The sequence below is a fragment of the Amphiprion ocellaris genome, chromosome 4, assembly GCF_022539595.1.
Source record: "Amphiprion ocellaris isolate individual 3 ecotype Okinawa chromosome 4, ASM2253959v1, whole genome shotgun sequence".
NCBI lineage: Eukaryota > Metazoa > Chordata > Actinopteri > Pomacentridae > Amphiprion > Amphiprion ocellaris.
The window spans coordinates 39,692,463-39,713,609 of NC_072769.1; the positions used below are offsets into that span (position 1 = coordinate 39,692,463).

Sequence of the window (21,147 nt, forward strand, 5' to 3'; positions counted from 1 at the left end):
TGTCAATTAAAAAAGCCTATAGTATAGCTTGTCGCTCAACAAACGTCATAGTTTAGCATGTTGCTCTAAAAACATCATAGTATAGCCTTTAGTCCACAAAACGTTGTTTTGTCCCGGCTGTCTGAAGTAGGTGAGGAGCAACACAAAAACAGTCCAAACGCTGGTTTCCAGAGGGTTAGACGAGTATTTATTTGAAAGAGTAAGTTTACAACAACACAACATGTGAGGGGGTTAAAAGCAAATGGGTGTTAGTAAAATAAAAATAAATAAACAGAACTAAAAGTGAACTTCATGTTGACATTGATGGGCATTCCAACCAGGAACAAAGTAAAAGATTATCAATAGGAAAAAAAACTCTTCCTGTTCACCTCTTAAAACCCAAAAACACACCGCAGTAGCACCCTAAACTAAAACTACCAATGGGTTCCTTGTTTTCCTTTGTGAACAATTCAAAGGTCCCTCTCTATCTCCCCACACATCCACCAACCACTGGAACACATCTCCAAAGTTCTGCTGGGCCAGCTCAGCTTCCCCTCAGAAGAAGTGCTGCCACCTGCCAGATGAAGGAGCCTTTTGAGAGGCAGCTGGCATCGTGATTGGACTGTACTTTGGTCTGTTCCAATCCAGCTTCAGCTCCAGAGACGGCAGGCGGGACGAGTCAACGGAGGCCGGATGGACGAAGGCATGCAGCTGAGTACAATCCAGAAAACAACAGAGGAGGAGTGCAGCAGCCCAGAGCCAGAACAAACAGAGTAGCATCGTATGTCTCTTAGAAAACATCATAGTACAGCCTTTGGTATGAAAAAACACCATCATATACATCGTAGATTGTACACATAACAAGTCAAAGGAAAGAGACATACATTGTAGAATTGTAGTAATTGTGGCCTGACTGATTTACTGATTATCAGTATTTTATTTTTTACTGATTTACGGTAATAAATACATTTAAAAATGACGCTACTTTGGCTCTGAACCTTTATCTACCTGTGGTTGCTCTGTCTTCTGGAGTGATTTGATTGGTTATACATCTCGAATAAAACTCCTTTAACTTAACATCTGTAAACAAAACAAAAACATATCAACAAAGTTTTCTGTTAGAGTTTGTGTTCTTGTAAGTTTAACTCAAGATTTTAAATACTTCCATTTACTGCAAATGAATATCTACTCCAAATCTCTCACAAATAATCATTATCAACCTTAAAAACACACAAAACACCCCTCTATACTCGACCACACTAAGTACAGTCCGGTTCCCCCTTCTATAAATCTGCTTGGAATCTTCCACTTCCTGTTTGTCAAAGTGGCCTTCTACCTGGACAGGTTTTGTTGGAGCTCATGCAACAAACATTTTGGGTAACTGCACTTTAATATGGATGGATGACACTGAATTAGAGTCTGTTTTAATGAGACTGAGTTAAGATGTGTAGCTCTGTCATTAAATAGGAAATTATTTCTCAGAATTCACAGAGAAAAGTCTGAAATGTTTGCTAGGTTAGCGTCCCACACGTTCTTTGGCTCAGCTAAAGCTAACTCTCTCCAACTTCTGGATCTTTTGAGTTGCTTGTTGTTAAAATATCAGGCTAGAGGTGCTGAAGCTCAGAAAGTCTGAGATGTTTGTTCAAAATAAGCTCATTCTCAAGTCTGATCTGAACTGTCCTCTTTTGTTTGAACTTTCCCTAAACTTAGGAGTTAATGACAGAGCAGCACATCCAGACTCAGTCTCATTTATGTAGAGTTTAAACTTCAGTGTCATTCATTGATGTTAAAGTGCAGTTTTTCAAATGTTTGTTGCACATGCTCCCGACTGAACCAGTCCAGGTGGAAGACGATGTGAAGAGAAAGCTCAAGAGGATGAATATCACACATTTACATTGGAAATAAATGTCCTTTAATTAGACATTGTCATGCAAAAGTTGGATTTCCCCTTAATGATGTTCAAATCTTTGTTGAGTGCTTTGTTGATGTTGGTTTCTAAATGTTTTCTGACACTCGGCCCCAAAGATTAAAACTTTCTACGGCTCACAAGCTGCAACGAGTCACACATTATCAACTATCTTTCTGACTAAACTAAGATAAAAAATGAAAAACTGCCTGATTCCTGCATCATGAATGTAAATCTTTTTGGTTTTTATGACAGTAAACTGAATATATTTGGGTTTGACATTTTATAAACCAAAACAAGAAATGAATTACTGGAGAAAACAATCAACAGATTAATGGACAAAGAAAATGTTTTCCAACATATATGGCTGAATTACTCCAACATTACAAGATACATACAATTTTAATTCAATTTTATTTATATAACACCAATTACAGGTCAAATTGTCTCAAGATGCTTTATTTTTATATTTGTTGTCATATTTAAAATATGATAAAGTAAGAAATTTAAAGCTCTTGACTAATCCAATTTATTATTTGGTTTTTAAGAGACTAATTGACAGCTAAAATAACTTTCTCCACTAAAACTAATAAACATGAGGTCAAATAGAAGGAAGAGTTTTAAATACTGCAGTCCCACGACAACAATAAAGTTTGTCAACAAAAACTAAATCTGCTGCTGGATTCCATGAAAGTCCTAATAAATGATAATAAAGTGTGATACTAAAGGTTTGTGGTGCTAAAAATCTCCAAGTAAAGATATGAAGTTGAACATCTGGATGGAGGTTGTTAAAAGTTGACCTCCCTTCATTTCTCTGGAGCGACTCCATGGATTTTATGGATGGTGGTTAAAGACCTGCTCTTCTAGTGGTCTTCCTTCTAGTCGCTGTAAAAAGTCAGTCCATCCTGGCCGACTTCAACACCTCTTCATGACAACTTGTTCTGCCTCGGACCTGGTGGAGACTCAAGAAACTCGGGAAAACCTCTCGAGACTCGAAGAACTCGTGGAGACTCGAAGAACTCGTCGGGCGGGGGAAGGTGTGGTGGGTGGTGGGGGGAGGCGGGGGAGTAGAGGGGGGAGGCCGCCACCCACCTCCCCACCTACTCTCCGCCCTGACTCCACCCAGACTCCGCCTTGGCTCCACCCATGTGGTCACCTCAGAAACTACGATGCCAAAGGGAGGACGAATTTATTTCATTTTGTCTGATCTGTAGCTCAGTGAGTTAAGGATTTGCCTGTGGAGCTGCAGGTCGCTGGTTCAAGACCAGACCCTTCATAAATTTTTCTCAAAATCCTGACAAAGACAAACAAAGAAAAGAGCCAGTGGCGGGTCTTGAACCTGTGACCTTCCAGTCCGTAGTCACTCTTCTTTTCCCCTGAGCTACTCGCTCAGATACTAATTCTTCTTTTTTTTGCGCATTTATCATCTATTTTTTGTCATTTTCGAGTTTTTTTTTTAACTCGAGTCTTGACTCGACCGTTTTTCTCAGGAGGCTGGACTTCAGCCTTTGTGCTGGAGGGTGGAACCCTCAGTTCCAAGACTTTCCAAGCCTCCAGACCTCCTGAGTCCTCAGGACCTGAGCTTTCACACAGTCTGAGGGCTGAAATTTTCAAAGTCCCACAGTAGATCTCTGTTAGATTGAACTTTCACACAGTCCAAGGACTGATATCTTCTAAGTTCCTGAGTACTTCTCTGTTAGTTTGAACCTTCAGACAGTCTGAGGGCTGAAGTTTTCTAAGTCCCACAGTAGTTCTCTGTTAGATTTAACTTTCACACAGTCCAAGGACTGATATCTTCTAAGTTCCTGAGTAGTTCTCTGTTAGTTTGAACCTTTCGACAGTCTGAGGATTGAAAACCTAAAAGTTCTTGAGCGTTTCTCTTTTAGTTTGAACCTTCAGACAGTCTCAGGACTGAAATTTTAAAAGTTTCTCAGTACTTCTCCGTTAGTTTGAACTTTCTGGTTAACAGAAGCCTTTAAACTTGTGACCATGAGTCTTGATTTCACATTTAGATCATCAATCTGAGTTCTTCTCAGACCTTCACCTGTGGGTTTTTTAGAAATCCTCAACAAACTTTGATTCTCTTCACTGAACAGTAAAGTTTGTGGAGATCGGAAGGTAACATTAGTTTGATCGATGCCTTCAACTACTAGTAGACTTTATCTGGAAAGCAGTTTTCTGAAATGAATTCTTAGTAAATCTGTCCATAATCAAACCAAGAACATAGAAAGAGGAAATGTTTTAAGAAACAACTTGATGTTTTCATTTCAGACTAGAAAACGCTTTAACACCTTTAGCTGCTTTTGCTCTTTTTGATCGTTTTATTGTCTCTTCTGTTTAATTTGATCTTCTGAATTTTAACTGGTGTCTTTTCAAATGTTTAGTCTTTAGTTTGATTTTTCTTAAATGTTTAGTTTTGCTCTTTTCTCACCTTTTATTCTTTTCTAATGTCTGATTTGATTTAGAAATGTTTTGTCTTTTTAATGTTTAATTGTTTTTTCAAATGTTTTGTCGGCTTGTTTGGAATTTTTTTTTCTTTCCCAATGTTAAATTTTTCGATTAAATCTTTAATGTTTTTCTTTTTAAATGTTTTACCACTTTTTAATGTTTAATTTTCTTTTTAAATGCTTCATTGTATTTTCTGTTTAATTCCTATTTAAACTTTTATTGTCTTTAAGATTTAATTTTCTAATTAAACATTGAATTTTTTAATTAAATGTTTTGTCTTTTTAAAGGTTTAATAATCTAATTAAATGTTTAGTATTTTTTTAAATGTTTAATCTTATTCTTGTTTAAAAAGTATTTTTTTAAATGTTTAATCATGTAAAATATTTTCTCTGTAATTTTTAATAATTTTATTTTAAAAATTTTGTTTAATTTCATACTTACATGTTTTGTATCGTGTTTAATGATCTCATTCAATATTTTGTCGGTTTAATGTCATTTACATGTATTTAATATTTAACTTCATTAAACCGACAAAATATTGAATGAGATCATTAAACATGATACAAAACATGTAAGTATGAAATTAAACAAAATTTTAAAAATAAAATTATTAAAAATTACAGAGAAAATATTTTACATAATTAAACATTTAAAAAATACTTTTTAAAGAAAAACATTTCTTTTAAAGTTTTATTGTATTAAATTTTTTTCCCTTTGATTTAATTGCTTTTTTAAATGTAGTTCATTTCTTTAATCTTTTTCTGTCAAGATTTTAACCCCAACCTTAAAAATGAAATAAACCCTTAAATCACAACAAAAATACTTCTGTTGTCACAATCATGAGTTAGTCAATTATTCAGTTTATCAATTCAACTTTATTTGTTTAGCACCTTTCACACAGATGACAAAGCTAAACAAGCAAAGAGAAAAAACTATGCTAAAACTAGGCTTCAAACGCAAAAACATTTTTTAAAAAAATAAAAAATTTAACATGGTAATAGAATATGTTGTGTCCAGGGGATGGAGGGAGTTTATTGAAGTCTTCCTGGGCTCACATGGGAAATCATTTAAAATATAAACTTGATATTCAGTCTAAGGAAACTGCAGAGTGACAGAAGCAACAATATCTCCTGTTTTCTCCTTTAATGAGTCGATTCTTCTTGTGCTTTCAGACCAAAGAACTACAGACTCTTCACAACCTGCTCAAACTCTTGGTACAGGACCTCACCACATGGGTCAAGAAGGTTTCCGTCTCATTTCTACTCTGAAGCTCACCTTCTCCTGCTCAAACTACTGACAAATGTTTCTGCTGCTCTAAAGTCTGGTCTCTAGAACTTCCTAAAAACTCTCAAAGTCTCTTCTGCTGCAGGTTGCTTTGTAGAACTGTTCCAGAAAACCTCACTAAACCACATGGAGGGGCCTCAAGATAGTCGTCCAAATGAAACCGTACAAAAACCAAACTAGCACAACCCAAACACTAAAGTCTCCTGCAGCCTACCAGAGAACCTCTGAGAACAGAGAATCAGGACAGGAACTCTTACCTTCTGGACAACCAAGAATACAGAATGTGTCTGACCAAAAACCTCTGAAGACTCACTACAGCCAAGATAAAGACACAACTCAGCTGTACCAAATCCACTAATCACTGCACACATTCGCACCATGTGCTAACTGTGGCTAAAGAACCACCTTTACCAAGACAACTATCCAGTACAAAGCCCTAAAACACACCAAGAAACACATTAAAGACGATTTTACTGCTGGAAGCTGCAAGCCAACGCCTAAAGAACAAACTAAAGCAATGGAGCCAAACCCGGTTCACTGGTGAACAGAAGCAGAGGAAATGTTTGTCTGCAGCTAAACAAAGCAGGAAGACACTGAGCTGCTCAGGTGTTCCTGATAACACCAAGCAGCCACCTGGACAGCCAATAGGAACACAGCTTCCTGGAAGTCCAGACGGCTGGGTTAGTGAAGGAAATTTAATTTAAAGTTGAAGCAGAAAGTTAACAAAGAAAGTTGAAAACCACCTTCTGATCCCTGAAATCTCTGAGTTTTCACACAAAGAACACCTGAACATGTCAAACTGGTTCCATAGTAGAACCATCATTGTAAAAACAACATAGTATGGTGTGTTGCTCAAAAAACATTAGGACCCAGCTGTCTAGGGTCGCCGAGGAGCAACACAAAAACAGGACAAACACTGGTTTCCAGGGGGTTAGGAGGATATTTATTTGAAAGAGGAAGTTTACAACACAACATGTGAGCAGAAAAATCACAAAGTCTGTCTTTAGTTCAGCTGAAAATATTAGTTTTTGTCTTTTTTATTGACCAAACTTTTCAGGAAGTAGATGAAGAATAATTAAAGCTCAACTTATTTTGGATCCTTGTGGAGAGTTTAATCTTAGAGTTTGTAAAGCTGTTGAGTTTTTAGAGTCACATGGATTGTTTTGACATTTAATAACCAAGTCCTGAAATAAAATTACAGTTGTGGATTTCTGCCATTTAGTCTGGACTAAACAAATAACAGCACCATAAATCTCAAATGTCATTATGAGGAGTCTGGATTGAGGTTTCTCACTTGATAATGATCAAAACATGATATTTAGGTTGGTGTAAAGGAGTATTCCACCTTAAATGTAGACCTAAAGGATGGTTTGGAGTAATATTCTACTCTAAAATCTTCCAATGTAGACCTAAAAGGTTGATCTGATGGTACATTCTACCCAACATCCTGGAACATTTACCTAAAAGGTGGTTTAATGGTATATTCCCAGAAGAACCCTTGAACATTGGGCTTCATGGTGTATTCCACCCAAAATACTTATACCAAGAAGTCAGTGTAAAGAAAATGTAGACCTAAAAGGATTGTTTAAAGGAATATTTAAATGATCATTTTCATTATTTAATAATCTGTTATCAGTCAGAACCCTGGCAAACTTAATTTCATCAGTTTTTTTAGTGGAAGTCACAAATAAAGGAGCTCTTGGTTTTTCCCGGCGTTACTGAGTCCAAAGCTGCTGTTTCAACACAGAACGTTCACATGCATCCACAAACCTCTCAGCACTCAAACACCCACAGACAGGAGGCTGGCTGGACCGAGGCTCGGCGGCGTCCTCAGACCCACAAGTCGGGGAGTTGCTAAACTTGTTGGTCCGGTTTGAAGGCCTCCGTGTGGTCCAGTAGAAGTCCACGTAGTCGGTGTTGGCTTTGAACCGCAGCGACTGGCCACCATCAGGTGGACCGGCTCGTCCTCGTAGGGCTCCTCCTGTAGCCTTGAGGGAACCACAGGAACATTCAGTAGCTGTTGGAGTTCTTCCCGTCAGGCTCGTGGTAGAACGGCTCTGAACAATCTTGTACTTGTCTGGAACAATCTAACAGCCTAAGCTGTTAACAGCAGTGTAAAGAAGCAAATACACAGGCATAGATTAGGACTCAAACTAGATTCATTTTAGAAAACAAATCAACTTAGAGGCATTTGTTCACACGTGGCTGAATAGGAGGCCGTCCAATCAGATTGGAGGTCTTCATTCTGTAGGTTGTTTGTTGGGTGAGACTCTTGGACCTCCATCAGCTGACGTGGATGTTTGATGGTCTTCCTCTCAAGTTCCAGATGATTCATCCATGAATTCAGCAGCTACAGACTGAAATGAAGCTCATGCTGCCATTATTGAATTCCTGTTCCAGATCAAATGTTCAGAGCTCACCTTGAATGCAGCCGTCTGCTGTCTGATAGTTTTTCTCATTGTAGTCTTCAATAAAGTCTTTTTCCTCATGTCAGGATGTGGTGAGACTCTTTCTCAGTCGCTGCAGACGTCCCTCATTGTGCATCTCCAGAGAAGAAACAGAAAAACTGATCACTGCTTCAGCATCAAACGCTCTCCAGCATTGAGAGTGTTTTAGGAATTCATTCATTGTGTTGTGAACTTTGAAGGAGCAGAAACTTTACAGCTGCCAAAGATATGAGCTCCAATTCTGGATGTTTTAGGAAATGAAGTTCATCAAATGAACATTTGATTTTTGCTGATAACTCTCATTAAATTACTGAAGAAATCTAACATAAAAACCTGTAAACTCTCAGGCAGCTTTTGTTAAAGTTTGTCTATAATTCTATGATCATGTTCTGGAACCAGGACTCTGCAGAAGTTCCTTCAATCAGTTACTTGTGTGTTTCTATTTAAGGCCTCAGGTTTGAACGTACAGCAGAGGATTAGAAAGGAGTGATTTTAATATTTAAACCAGCCCAGTAAATGTTTGGAGTAAAAATGATTAAAATTTCGATTTAGAAAGATTTGTGTCAAATAATATTGTAGAGTCTCACTTAAATATATCCAAATGAGTTCAGTGTATTTACATTTTATAGAATATTTGATTTCTTAATGGCAATACTGTAGGGTCTGACCCTAAATATTATAATAATGATGTCAATTTAAACAATATTGTAGTGCAGAGTCATAAACTTTAATCAGCTAAACTTACATAATAAATATCACTGCACAACCTAACCTGAACATTCATATTATTGAGGTAAAATTACATAAATCCTGATATTCTAGAGTCTTAACTGGAATATTTCTAACATGAATCTTTTTGTATTGTGCTGATAAACAACAATAACCCGACTTTCAGATAATATTTATTGTCTGTGATTGTGCGACTAAATTCCTCCACATTCTGGAACTTTCCATGTAGCAGCTGTAGGAATAAATAAAAACAGAATCTGTTCATTTCCACATTATGCACATTTATTTATTCTTAATATCTCAGACTGAATGGTAGCTGGCACTAAAAACAAACATCTGCTGGACTGAATTTCCCAAAATGGAAACATGGACAGAATTTAACACTCATGTATCCATGGCAACGCTAACGTTTCTGCTTCTTACCAAAGTTCACAACACAAGTAAAGATTTTAATATAAAACTTCAGGGATGACTGCTGACCATAAGTATTCTGATCAATACTTCATGATCAATATCAGGACAGATGTTACAACTCCAGCTGTTGCATTAGACTGCAGTTATTCAGAGAAATTAAAATATCACATTCCTCATAAAAACTAAATGGGACTTTTATTAAATAAAGAGTTGGTGAATAAACAGTGTAAAAAGTGCAAAGCAGCTCCATTAAATCAGGAGATGTGAGACTTCCACAGCATGGATCACCATCTGCTGTGTTGATTCATAGCTGAATGTCAGAATGAACTGAGATAGAAAAGCTGCTTTGAGCTGCAACATTACGGTCTGACAATCCAACACCATCACAGTTTTCATCTGGTTGTTTTGCTCCAACATGCTGTGAAGTTCAGTTTTTACCTGAATCAATACAGAGATTCTATTTCCAACCAAGACTGGAATAAAAATTAGAATGTTATGAGGTTATTAATGCAACTAAATCCTTTCAGATGGAAGGATTTACTTCTAAGTTCTAATTCAAGTTTCAGTTGGAGCTCATTGCATTCACAAAGAAAAACAGTGAAACCTTCATAGCAACATTTAATAAACCTAAAGCTTCCCTGTTGGCTCATTGGTGGAGTTTGTTACTGAGCATCTGAACCTTAAATCCAGTGAGACGACCATCTTCAGTCCAGGCCAGTCAGAGAAATTCAAGACCTTCCATCAGCTGGACCAGATGTGGCATCATCTCCCTCTGAACATCTGGATGACAGGAGAAAAGACAGAAATCAAACACAGATCACAGAAATACAATTTATTCACTTTCATCATTTTATAAAAGTACCGTGAACTTTATTAAAACTTGACAACATCAGTAATGAAAGTAAATGTTTTTATCTCATGTTGAAACTAAATTTAAAGTCAATTTTAATGACAGTTTATCCTGAGGGGAGTGAGAATGGATCTTTTCTTTCCGTTTTAGAATATTCTGTTTATCATTGGCTTTAGAAGCATTTTTCTTTACTTATTTATTTTTAGATACCTCAGACTGATGCACTTTGCTGGTTTGCAGATAATTTCATGTACAATGACACACTCCCCACATCCAGATCTCATTGAGCATCTTTGGGATGGTCCAGGATCAGCCTGGTCTAGGTAGGACCCACCCTGCAACCCACAGGACCCACAGGATCCACAGGACATCCCCAGAGGTTCTGATGAACCACTGGGTCAGAGGCGTTTTAGCAGCATAAAAGGACCAACACAGTATTAGTCAGGTGGTCAGAATGTTCTACTGTTATATTGTCATGCTGATTATATGATCAGTAAATGTTACCATCAATTATAACATCCACATTGATCAGGAAAAAAAAAAACAAACTATCAGTTCATTCAGAAACTGTGGGGTTAAACCTAAAAACACAGACCTCAACAGCAGTTTGTTTCAAAGCAGAACACCAGCCGGTTTTCACTAAAGAAACTTTCAGAGCAACAATTAAATGACAGTTTTGTTCTCATTAAGTTCACAGAGTCAGAGTCAGCGAAAATAATGTACACACATCAGGAAAAGAAAAACTTTTATAAATATTTCATTTGTGTAAGTACTTCTATACATATAGATTCTTCTTTCTAAGTTTGATCATAGTACGATAACTCTGTGTCCTGTTGTACGATGTTTTCCCAACAGATGGCGCTACCCTCATGAATGGAGCATCAACAAGTGACGTCTACAGCAGAACAGAAATGTCTGGAAGCCAGTGGCCACCACTTTGAGCACCTCTTGTAATTGTAGAGGCCAAAAATAAATTTTATTAATCTGGTGATGTCTGAATAAATTTGGTACTGAAATATTTATGCAAGTTTTTCTTTTCCTGATGTGTGTAAACATTATTTTGGCTGACTCTGTATAATGGGTTTATGACAGGTCACCAGGCAACATCTTTTTATAATAATGACAAACATACCTGCATTCTACAGGAGTGATTTTCCTCATGTGCAGGTAAAGATGTGTGAAGAGCTTAGAGATGACAGGAGCAGGAGTCATCCTCACTAATTCAGCTTCCACCTTGAAACAGAAAGACCACAAACAAACACACTGATAGACTCTCAAACGTTCAACCTCACAGCCTCAAAATATCTGTTTAGGAAGTGTTGTGTTTCTAAATTCTGCTGAAAGCATTGACAGACATTCTCTTACAAGGTTGTGTAAAAAGCAGCCAGTCCTCTGAGCTACTGAGAAATCTTCTTGAACAAAGTTTCTATGAGTAAATCGACTCAACAAAAACTAAAGCCTCAGTCAGAGATAACAGGTATCCCAAATTATAAACAACTTTCTTTATTAACTCAGACTTTCTGCTTCAACCTCACATAAAAAGGGGAGTTTAACTCGTCAGGTGACTGAAAATGAACGGCTTGTGCAGTTCTAGATCCAAAAGTAGGATGTTTCAACTCATGTTTTACTACAAATACATGCAATAATAAATAAATACAATGGCTGGTTGTTAGTTTATTCACTATTAATGTCACTTTATATACTGGATTGAACTTGAGCACTGGAAGAGAGAAGGAATTTAATGAAATTATGGAGATTCAGAGAGGTAATGTTGCGCAATGTTAAGTTATGCGCGGTTTAATTCAAACCAGCTGAATGTTAAACTTCAGTGCAGCTGAACGGGTTTCAGTTAACCTTAAAGTAAAATAACTTTTTAAAAGCCAAAATACACAGCAGAGAAATACAGGTTGAGAAGTTCAATCTAATAATGAGGACAGCTGTGGCAGCAACTAACACAGGTGTTCAGCGGTAAGTTAGCCACCTGTGTTAATTAGCCCGCTAGCTAACTTAGCCGCTTAGCTAGCTAACGCGTCCGGACCAACTGCTCAAACATGACAAAACACAACTTTTCACAAGTCGCTGACTTAACATACAACAAAACAACACTACTGGTTAGAAGTATTTATCTTCTTACCGTGTTTTACTCCAAAAACAAGGTCAACAGCAGCCAGAGATGCTACCAGACGTTCCAACCGTAGATATATATAGAAGACTAGACATGCTAGTGTGCTGCTTTCTATGTATATCTATGGTCTGACCAATCATTGCTCTCTGGCTCTCAGTCAGTCTGACCAATCGCTGCTCTCTGGCTCCGCCCTCTGAGAATCTTGCTGTCCTTTGGCTCCACACTTGCTGATGACCACTTCCGGTCTAAGAAAATGAAATAACGGACCTTTTCTCATTTCTGTCTCTTACTGATTTAATTTTTTTGTTATTCTAAATATAAAATGAAATTCAAAGCATTTTTAAAATTTCGTATATCCCTTTTTGATCATGACAAGGAAAAACGCCTTGTATTTCAGTTTTATTTTTTGTATTCTAAAACGAAAATCAAATAACCACTCGTTTTTTGTTTTTCAATACCCGTTTCAGAACGGAAAATCCAATTGCCAAAATATACACGGACCCACTAGCACCAACAATCAGTCAGAGAAACAGCGAATATAAAGTCAGACAGTTTGGCTGCAGCCCTAAAATCATTAAACCCTACTTTACTGTGCTCTGAAAGTGAAACTGCGATTCTGAGTGACATTCCAGGGTTTCGTCTATATTCATTCAGCAGTCGCCCGCTGCTCCTTCAATTTTCTTTCTTTCTTTTTTTTAATCGTTGCAAATACTGCACCACCGCATGTCTCCACCTTCACAGCAGTCTTGCACTGTGTCAGGTACTTGTGAGTACTAAGGTAAACTACAGATAATTATCTTGCTCAGTATCTACTCTTTGATATGTGGGGTTAATACGACCTTAATTACTTAGGAGAGCGCAGCCTTGAAAGTGACGTCACGTCAAGCACCAAGGTCAGAGAGTCAGAGGAGTGACGTCTTGGAAAATATCACAGCGACTTACCAGAGAAAAGTTATTAGTTCAAGACAACTCATCATAGATTCTACACGTGTATCCCGGTGGTAAACCTGGGTAATTACTGTAGGTAATCTTGCCTTGTTTTACTCTGGCTGTATTCTGTTGTTTTATTGGTTAGAATGAACAATGTCCAAGGTTGTTTAAATCAATCCAACTGGACTTTAAGTTTCTTAAAGTCCATTTGGATTGATTTAAACAACCTTGGATAACCATGACCTGGATGAATGAAAAACTACACAGTATGAACGCTGCCATCTGTATGCTAACACGGGATTGGCTGTTGGTGTGTCTGGGTGGGTACTTTTGACCCGGCGGAGTGACTCTGGGAGGAGGTGCGGGACGCTCTTTCTGATGGTCTCTCTGCGGAACAGGAGGTACAACGTGGCGGCGTGGATGTTTTTGGCTGGAGCAAAGCCGAAGCACAGACTCAGCAGCCCCAAGCAGGAAGCTTGGAGGACGGGGCTGAGAACCCACCAGACACGTGGTGAGTCTGAGGCCAGAGGACCGACTGTGGGAGCACTGGATGAGGCGTGTGGCTAACGCTAGCACGGCGGCTAGCATCCTTTGGACAGGGAATGTTTCACTGCACTCAATGTTTTTGTTGGAGTTATGACATTTCAGCGCACTCAATGTTTTGTGGACCAAACAGGCCTGCAACGCGTGGTTTCAGACTGAACTGGGGACAGTGAGTAAACTTGGCCGTGCGTGCGTGCGTGCGTGCGTGTGTGTGTGTGTGTGTGCGCGCGCGCGCGCGTGTGATCATGAAAGGCTCCCACTGCCGTTTCCAACAGATGTGACACTAGTTCTATTGTTCAGCGACTTTGCTGGTTTTTGTGTTTTATTGTGAGCTTAAACCTATGGATGAATACTGTCGTTCATGGTTAAAGAGAGGGATTTAAATGTAAATTAACACCGGGACTGGTCATTAGCACCATCCGGGGACAAATTGATAAGTTTATCTGACCAGACAATAATTTGTTTTTGGGGAAAGTATATTTTTTGTGTCGTATTAAACCCAGCCTCTCACCAGTTAATTTGGCCAAAAGTAAAAACCTCTCTGGGTCCTTTATTTGATATCTATTATTTATTTAGTAGTTTTATCTAGATTTAGGAACCGAGCACCCACCATTCTCGAGGTAATCGCCTCAGTAGAGTGGATGTATACAGGTGCTACATGTGTTGAACAGACATTCTCTAAATATTGATGTCCAGCTGACATTACAAACATATCGGTAGCTTCAGTTCATTGGGCCCGGTGCCAACTCAGTGTCACTAATGTGAGTAAACTATTGAGAGCATGAAGCTAATATCTACACTCATGTATGAATAACTGCTGAGTGCATTTTCAGATGAGCTTGTTCAAATTTTTAATTTTTTTTTATTTTTAACATTCAGCCTTTAAAAGGCCATTTTCAACTTTTCAACAGGCCATTCAATAAATAGGTTGTACAAGGAAAATCTGCAGTCAAGTGCCATTTGTTTATGTGGCCACGGCTCCCGGGGAGCCTCCCACCGCTGCTGGAAAAAATCCTAGAGGAAACACTGCATTCTGAATTTCAGACTGAATTCATGAACACAGCCAGAGTTAAACAAACGGTTCATGAATGCTTACTTTTAACCAGTGGCCTATATTCGTATATTTTAGTTAACTTTGTATTCGGGCTGCTAACAGACAAAACAAACCTGGTTAGTGATGAACTATGAGCTCAGCAGTCAAACATTTCTCCATCTGTATGTGACGATCATTTACTGAAGGTTTCAACACATTGATCGTGTTTCTGCTCTGACATGACAACGACTTGATACTTTTGTCTCAACAAACATTTTCTGCATCAACTGTAGTGAAATATAATTCTACTATTTACCATTCATCACCTGTGTGTTGCTGCAGGTGAGTAACAGAGGCTGCTCCACCCCTCAGATACCTGGAGTTCTGTCAGTTGGAGCTACAGACTCTGAAAAAAAGAAATATGTTTCATATTTAGAAAGTGAAAGTGTATTATTCACACATAGAAATCAGACACGTCTTATAGCCATGAGATAGACTGTGCAACTTTCATCTTACTTGTTAAAGTACTGCTAGCAGAACCGTTAACGTTGGAGCTTATCGGTCTTCCAGTATTTAAATATTTCACCCCGGGGCTTGGTATACATCACTGTCCTGGTGTCTGTGGAAGTAGCTTCTACACAGACTGCACCTAGTGGCAGCAGATGTTACAGTGAGGTTAGATGTTCTTCTCTTTTCTCTTTCTCCCTCATTAAAGCATCAGGAAGAAGCCGCCTCCAGCAAATTGTACACATGCAGTCATACAGGAGGTGCTGGGAGTTTGATCCCTGATGAGATCAGCTGCTGAATGATGTATGAGGACAATCAAACATGTGTCTCACTCATAGTTCATAAGTGTGATGCATCCATGTGTTTGTGCTGCTTCGTTGTCAGGAAACTAGACTGTTTTAACTAAGCCGCTAAGGCGAACATGTTCCTCTGATGGTTTGACATTTACCATCATTACCACCTCTTGTATTGGAGGTAAGAGTTCAGCCACCAGGAAGCAGAAAAAACTTAGCGTAGCTAAGTGGCATTAGGAGAGCTAGCTGTGAGTAAAGAATAAAATAAAGCCAACCCTTGCAAAAAGGGGAGCTTTTTAAAATCTCAAATGACTCGAGGAAGGCTGTTCCGATGTAAGGACAATGTGGCCTTCAACCTTACTCCATAGCTCCTGTTCTTATGTATCGATCATGCCGGTAAAAACTGCACATTGTGAATTTCAAATTTTCCCTCAAGATTTGTCTTTTTTTTTTTTCTTTGAATTAGCTGTTTTAATGACAACACTGGTCTCCTTGTATGCAAATGTTCCACCAAAACATCCCATTTCCAGGGGCAGTGTTGCTACATCCTGGCTTCAGCAAACGCAAGACAGAAGTGATTGGTTTAAATTAATACAATCAAGCCTCCAGCAGGGAGACAGTGACAGATACATCTGGCAAGAGTAGTCCAGCTCAGATCGCTTTTGTTTTTTATTTGTGAAAAAGTATTCCCAAAGAAGGTACATAAATGAATCCAGGTCTTAAATCTGAGAGGACAGCAACTCCACTGGCTCCCTGTCAGATCCAGAATAGGATTCAAAATCCTCCTGTATACATTCAAAGCCATTCACAACCTCGCCCCTGCCTATCTGTCTGATCCCCTTCACATCGCCTCCTCCTCCCGCTCTCTCAGATCCTCTACCTCCATCCTCCTCAGCACCATGGACAGCAGGGCTTTCAGCCGCTCTGCTCCCAAACTCTGGAACTCACTCCCACCAGACATTACAAATATTGACTCTCTGCCTCTCTTCAAATCCAGACTCAAAACTCATCTGTTCAGGACTATTTATTCTCTCTAGCTGCCTCTTTTTTACGTATGGTTTTTAATCTTTATGTATGGTTTTTAATCTGCTTTGTTGTATTTGTTTTTACTGTAAAGTGACCTTGGGTGTCAAGAAAGGTGCTTACAAATAAAATGTATTGTTATTATGTTTAGTTTAAAGAGCATGGGTCTGGGCTACATTTTATGGCTAGAGTATAGCTGACCCGCCTGTGCATGACCAACGACCATGCCAGTATTTTGAATTCCATCTAGATAATGTGTGGTTTTTTTCCCGATGTGAGACAACGTAGGGCCATAGAGTTTGACATGTTTTTGGGAAATGGTGAAAAACATTCAGTTTGCTGCAGAACTGCAAAAAAATCTTTGCTGGCACTATTCAACTATTAATGACTGGATGGCTCAGGCTCACTTTGTAATTCTAGTACTTTAACATAAATAGACAAATCACAGTTTGAGTTTAGGCATCCAGCCCTTAGACCTGGGCTGCACCGATTGTTTACATTTTTGGGAAACTCATTTACTGAAAGATGAGGGTGTTACAAAGTAACTTCTTGCATTGACTGTCCAAAACAACACCTGAGTTTCTTCTCTGTACACAAAAGGTGCTCTTTAATCTTTAAAAAAAAACCCTCCGCTCTCCACACGTCAGTATAAACTCGGTCCATCTGGATGTTCATTCCTTAGTTTTCCCTCTTTAACCTGTGTTTCCGACTCTCAGCTTTCTGGTAACTTTTTCCTGCTCCTGAAAACGAGTTGCAAATTGTTTTTGAGAGGTGAAGAAAAAGTTGCTGACTGTAATTACTCACACATGGTTTTCATGCTTTGATACAAAATTCCTCTCCCTGGATAAAAATGAAAGAATTATGAAGGTGGATATTTGATTTCTACCACCAGCTCAGCAGTGGACAGATTTTTCATCGCAGCGTCGGCACTCGCAATAAGAGATTGTCTCTGCTGTCTTTTCAGCTTTGCTTAATCTGAGGGGATCCTGAGAAATAATCTCCTTGACAAAACATTTGTAAACAAAAGGTTTGGGCTGTGCTGTTAATGCTTCATATTTAATCATTTTCATCCCACCCTGAAAAACTCTGGCTGCTTTGTAAGAAGCCAGCAGCTTCTTCTGGCTGCTCTAAGTTAGAGGGAATCAGACTGGTGTTAGGGATATTAGAAAAAATATGACCTCTGAAACAGAAATGCTTTGACCCAAGAAAAGTCAATCACAGTGGCAAAGACTGTTAAATTATTACACATGTAGTTATGAAAGGGCGTTTTTAAACACCAAAATTCATTCTTTCTGGTTCTGCATCATGTACTTTGTCCAAAAGAATAGAATTGTGTTGTATTGTAAATTATTTCACAGGGAAAGGCAAGGAAACATACAACCCACACTGGGATACATGCATGACAAGACTAACATTAATGATACAAAGTCCAAGCCAGCAATGAAACTGATTCATAGTTTGCTGTTGTGATGTATGACTCTGGCATTAAATATACTACATATATAGCTGGTAGTAAAATTCAAACACTAAGTAGATGAGCGTAGCAAGTATAGTGAGGGTGATGCAGAGTAGATTGGTGGAAATGGGCAGCTGGAAGCAGTGGGCTGGAGGAAGGTCAGCAGCAGCAGCATCCCACAGATGGAGATTAGGCCAGTTGGTGGGAGAACCACCACAGATCTGAAGCATCCAGCTCTGGGATCAGGGACACTTGGAGAAAGGACACAGGGAGAAACAGAGTGAGTGTAATGCAATAATGGTATATATATATTAAATATAATGCTAGATAGAGAAGGGCTCAGTGCATCCAGAGAGGTCCCCCAGCAGCCTAGGCCTATAGCAGCGTTACTAAGGGGAAATAAGGGACATCAAAGAGGGAGTCAGCTGTGCCCCGTACATGCGGACTCCAAGTTTCTCAAAGACTCAGATTTTCAGGGAAGGCCAGAATGACACAAGGACCTACTGATTAGCGTTTAGTGATGCAGCTTATAGTCTGGATACATGGAATTGTCAAAGTTTTCTGTATCATTGTCAGATAGCGGCACGGCGTCACTGGAACCATGACTAAAAGTAAACACTACGTCAGCTGACTGCTGATGATCACATGATTGTAATCCTACTACAAATCCACTGCTGAGGACTTATCAGGACTTATCCATCAGAAATGATCCAAGGAACAATTGATTAAATTGTGGGGGTGTTTCTGAGTCCCATCAGTTTCCACCCACTACATATTTAGGTCACGCGATTCAGTATCCATACATAATGTACACATGCAGAACATGCGTGCTCAGTGCTGAAACAGTGAAAGCATGCCCCCCCTATTGTTTAAAGCCTGGACAGTAATTGAATCTCTGAAATGAGGGGTCTGTGGGTGCAGAATAAGGGGTTAAAGGTGCCGAGGTGTGGAGCGGAGCCAAACCACGCAGAGATCCAAACGTAATCAACAGAATCTTAAATTGAGTTCTGTAGTGAATGAGGAGCCAGTGTAATTCAGACAGGACTGGGGTAATGTTTGCCCTCGTGTCAAGTGTTTGTGAGCAGAGTTTTGAATCAGCTGTAGACAGGCAGCACCGTTCAGGCAGGTGAGCAGTGAGTTACAATCGCCTGGGTGGGAGAAAATGATGTCCTGGTGACCACTGAAATTGCAGTTATGGTTCTCTCTCCGTTTATTTACAGAGGGACCTGGCCTTGTTAGCCCAGAATAAGTGTTCCAGGGTGTGAACAAGATCGCTGCCGAGTGTTGCGACCTGCCTGTACTGCCCTGATTGCATCAGCCTATATACCTGCTCCTTCTAACCTCTGCAGTGCTGCAGTCCTCCGCCCACTTACCTCCAGATTGTTCAGTCATAATGTGCAACTAATTCAAGTGTTTCTGTTTTGGCCTGATCCTGCTTCCTTGTGCTTCTGGTCTACTGCTTCCTCTGTTTGCCAGCCTGTCTTCCCTTCAGTCAGCAGCCTTCTCCTGACCTGTTCATTCCCCTTCGCCATCATCTCCTTCACTAACCTCACCAGTAAACCACTCTCAAGCTTTGCGAACTGGAGTCTGTGTTCTGCATTTGAGTCTCAACCTTTGATTGTAAAACCAACAAAAAAACACAAAGAAGATGAGCTAGAAAATCGGCAGTGCTCTGATTGAACGCCAACTAATTTCTTGTCAAATCAGTCTCTATGTCCTTATGTTTTTAAGACCAGTTCAGTAGCAGAGAACATGAGCAGCCTGTTATTGATAGCTGACGCTGATTATTGCTTTCACTGGTTATTGTGACAGTCACAGACAGCAGATCATATCAGCTGAAGCTAATTAATGTTAATTCCATAAGAGCTCTGCTGACACTTCAGTCTCTCAGTTCATGTTCTCTCTCCAAGCTGCTAACAAATCACTGTGAATGCCAGTGTTAAAGTCCCAGTTCCACTTTTCATTTGTGGAATCAGTAGTTTTAACTAATTAACCTCAGTGCTCTGGATCAGGATTATCTGGATTAGTAGTGTGAAAAAGTCAGTATGTTCCCATTGTTACTCCACTGTCAGAACAATCAATTTCAATCAATATTTTGCATCTTCTGCTGCTCATCTTATCTACAGGCTGCAGCTGTGTGGCTAAACCGAAAGACATTCACTGAGGAATTTGAAAGGATTCATATATGAGTCGATTTGATTCTTGGTTTCATGCAACCCTCCTAAACACCAACCCTACATACAAACGCAGCTTCATCCAGTTTTCATCCTTGCAGGATACTTCATGTTGTTCCCGAACTGCGTGTTTGAGGCCAACCCAAACTTTTTCAGTGTTTTTCAGATCAGGAGGTGGTCGCTGCCACTTTAAAAGCTTCAGCTTTCACTTTCTAGACTGACTGTGAGACATCTGCATTCTGAATGGTGGTATTTACTGGAATCCATGACATTTCAGCCAGGAGAACATGCAGGCTGGAAGCACTTTGATGGCCTTCATCATGCCACATGCCACCTTCTGCACACAATTACCATTTTTCTCAGTATTTTTCATTCAAAATAAGTAAATTAGTAGTTTATTAGCATTTAAAGAAAGGCTCATTTCTGTCTGCTGACTGCAGGGGTTGTTTTCATATTTCACTGCATGCAACTGTATGAAAACATCCATCTCCTCCTGCTGTCTCCCTTCCATGTGTGTTTTCTTTTGTCTTTTTCCTTCTCTTCAGCTCCCCATCTATCCATCCATCCTCCGTTACATTCGCATCCACATTAAGCGCCTCCACCCTTTCCTCTGATCCCACTCTCTCCCTTTCATCCTTATTTTCCTCTCTGATCTCACCCAGGCCGGGGCCATTACAGTGAGGAGCTGCCAACTCTGAAAGAAAATGTCATTAGTGAAATATATTTGACACAGCTTTGCTATCACATAAACCCCAATAGAAATTAATTCTAACTCTATTTTCTGCTCATTTTTCGGAGCCCAGAGAACAAAGCCGTAGAACTTCTCTCATATATGCCAACAAGAGTGGAGATTATTATAAAGCACATCCTACATTCACACCTGGATAATGCCTGTCTCTTTCCAGAATAAGGCTACATTTACATTTGTAAGCATGGCTGGATTGAAGCACCGGGTGGCTGAAGGACAAAAATGAGCTGCGAGCACCTTCTTCCATTTTATAACGAT

The 21,147-nt window shown here is 39.3% G+C and overlaps 1 long non-coding RNA gene across 1 annotated transcript in view; it reads left to right on the plus strand.

Annotated features, from left to right (window-relative positions):
* Positions 1-8,105, plus strand: part of LOC129348660 (uncharacterized) — a 20,175-nt gene extending 12,070 nt beyond the window's left edge. The window contains exon 3 of the long non-coding RNA XR_008601278.1: positions 5,506-8,105. This is a non-coding gene — a long non-coding RNA (uncharacterized LOC129348660). The remainder of the gene's footprint in view (positions 1-5,505) is intronic.
* The last annotated feature ends 13,042 nt before the right edge of the window (positions 8,106-21,147 follow it).